The sequence below is a fragment of the Furipterus horrens genome, unplaced genomic scaffold (assembly GCF_987537825.1).
Source record: "Furipterus horrens unplaced genomic scaffold, mFurHor1.1.pri manual_scaffold_1, whole genome shotgun sequence".
NCBI lineage: Eukaryota > Metazoa > Chordata > Mammalia > Chiroptera > Furipteridae > Furipterus > Furipterus horrens.
This window is the reverse complement of record NW_028327171.1, coordinates 194,870,818-194,873,944: the sequence shown is the minus strand read 5'-3', so window position 1 is coordinate 194,873,944 and position 3,127 is coordinate 194,870,818. Positions and strand designations below refer to the sequence as shown.

The following is a 3,127-nucleotide window of genomic DNA, read 5'->3' as shown; positions in this document are numbered from 1 at the left end:
AGTCACTTTGAAGGGGTGGGTGAAAGATGTTATAGCATGACATTGGCTGTGGAGCAATGAAGCCTAAATAAGCAGCAGGCATCTCATTCCACGGATAGCGTCAGTGCAAGGATACCACGCATCTTTAAGGACTGGTAACAATAATGACCCAGGCCCCTTTCTAGCCTCTCCAGGAAGTCCACGTAGACTTCTGCCACTCCTGGTAAATACAACTATCCCTTTCAGAACCAGTTTGTACTCTCTTCTCTATCCACTATGAAGTTCATAACCTCACTCCTCACGCTGCCCTTCTTCTTGCAGAATACTTAGCCTGGTGTTCTCCCTTGACTAACCTTACATTTGAAATTTCTTTTAAGGATTCAGCACAACAAAGGGACTTCTTGTTTAATGGGTATAGAGTTGCACATTTGGAAGATTAAAGAGTTCTGGAGATCTATTTTATGACTATGTAAATACTGAACTACTGAACTATATACTTAAAAATGATGAAGATAATGAATCTTATGTGTTCTTTTACCACAATGTTTTTTTTAAAAAAGAAAAGAATTTTAATTTGGTACAGGTACCCCCAGCCCAATAGAATAAACCCAGTGGACATAACCATACCTTGTTGAGTTCAGGTTATTCAAGGAAATCAGCTTATGCCTCCCTACAACATGCATTTGGCATAAGGATTATTTTGAGCTGAAGGTAATTTAAGAAAAGGCAGACATAGGAGGAACACTCTGCCCTCCCTTTTTGGGAGTTAGGATTTAACATGGGAATTTGGGAGGAACACAAACATTCAGACTATAACACCTACTAAAAACTTTTATCTATCATACATTTCCTAGTTGTTACCTTTCCGCGATAGAGAAAGGTCTATCCAGAGAGTATCCAGCCCCGTGCTATGAAAAATAGAGACCTTTATTGAAGAAGATACAAGATACAAGAAACATTGTACATAAGATAATGACATCTCAGTCCACTTCAAAGTAGGTACCTGGGGACCTCACACAGTTCTCCCACTCACCATCAGCTGCCCCATCATATTTTCCTGAATCTCATCCACGGTCTGAAATCTCTTTCCTTTCAAGGATGATTTTAGTTTTGGGAAAAGCCAGAAGTCATGGGGTACTAAATCTGGGCTGTAGCAGGGCTGAATCACCCGGGTAATTTGGTGTTTTGCCAGGAAACTCAGCACGAGACATGATGCACGAGCGGGCACATTGTTGTGGTGAAGCTGCCACTCACCAGGTGCCCGTAGCTGCAGCCTCTGAATCATCCAAATAGTTTTCACAGAGGAATGTTCAAGCTTAATGCAAAATCTGATACAGATTCATTGCTCTACTTGCTCATTTTGAATGCAACAGCCACACAGCACACATGCTCATTCAACAGGGTCTATAGCCCCCACTGACCAGTACAGTGAAGTTGTCACTGTTCACACATGTGCATTCCAGTCACTCTCCTTGGCTGCCAGGTTCCACCAATATCACACAAACTGTTCTCCTTATTAACAATGGCTGGGCTTTTTCCGGACAGACCTCATCGCATGTCATCGCTAGAAGCACAGCCACTGCTCTTTTTTGTCTGGTCACTTCTCTACAGTTTATTGCCATTTGTTAAAATGGGTAGGAAGCTCCCAAACCTAACTGCTTCTTTGGATTTTAACTTCTTTTTGGTGAAGTTCCATGTGCATGAGAAATAAACCTTTTCTCAGGTTAATCTATCTTTTTCCAGTTTAATTCACAGGCCCCAGCTATAAGAACCAAAGAAGGTAGAGGAAAAACTTTTCCTGTCCTACATTAACTACCTTGACAGTCCTTGTGTGCCATAGCAGTGGTGTGACTGTACATTGACTCCCAGAGTGGATCAGTTGTTAGTAGCTCCCCTCCTCAATATGACCAAATTATTTTCAGTAGCATCCTGAAGTATAACAAACAAACAAACAAAAGACAGATGGTGAGAATTTTTATTTACTGAACCTTTGTCTATTTAATTATGCCAGGAAACAAAATGAAAAACTAAGTAAATAAGAAGTACAAAAAGTGGAAAAAGAACAACTATTTCTTCAATAATTTTTATATATAACAATTTGACTATCAATCCCTTGGTTACAGTCTGATATAATATTATTTTATGCAAGTAACTGTCCAGTGACAGGGCTCAAAACACATTACCCCAAAATAGGCACCTTGGCATACTGAATATTTTAAGCTAAAGGAATTTGAGAAACAGCAGGTGTAGGAAAAATCTATGACCTCTCCCAAAGCAGGTCATAAACTCACCTGTGAGAGGTGCCTTACCTACATTCCGGAAAGGACCTTCCTTATCTCCAATATGTCAAAAGGAATTTGAGTAAACAAGTCTTGCTGTCTCCACCAACTTACTATACTTAACTCAAACCCTTTTTTGTCCTATCACATTTTTTCTCGATTTTCCACTCACCATCAAAGCTAATATAAAAACACTCAGGTTTTTGAGTCGGTGGTCCGGTTCCCTGGCCCCGTGCCATGGAGGGGTCTGGCGAGCCGCTCTTGGATGCTAAGGCCAAGGTCACCAACCAGCTTGTAGATTTTCAGTGGAAACTGGGAATGGCTGTGAGCTCAGACAGTTGCAGATCACTTAAGTATCCTTATGTTGCAGTGATGCTAAAAGTGGCAGATCATTCAGGCCAAGTGAAGACCAAGTCTTTTGAAATGACAATTCCACAGTTTCAGAATTTCTACAGACAGTTCAAGGAAATTGCTGCAATTATGGAAACTGTGTGAACACTGATTAACTTGGTTGATAAATTGCTGCCATGATTCTAAAATTACGGACTTCACTTTCTGCAATATAACTGCTTGAGGACCAGATGATATTTATTGAAAGAAAATTGTACTTTTGTTTTTCCCTTTTTTTAATAATAAAATATTAGACAAAAAAGGAAAAAAAAAAAAAAAAACACTCAGGTTTAACTGTTTCCTCAGATCTTCATTTCCTTATGAAGGTTCCTGTACCCTCTAAAATGTGTATTAACTAAGTTCATATGCTTTTCTCTTGTTAATCCATCCTTGTTACAGGGTCCCCACTTAGATGGATAGGGTAGAGAAGATCCTTTTTCTCCTGTACATCAGCAATTAATAACTGAGTTTTAATAAAA

At 39.6% G+C, this 3,127-nt stretch overlaps 1 pseudogene; it reads left to right on the top strand.

Moving 5' to 3' along the window:
- Window positions 1-2,468: 2,468 nt before the first annotated feature.
- Window positions 2,469-2,891, top strand: LOC150022560 (COMM domain-containing protein 6 pseudogene; annotated as a pseudogene).
- The last annotated feature ends 236 nt before the right edge of the window (window positions 2,892-3,127 follow it).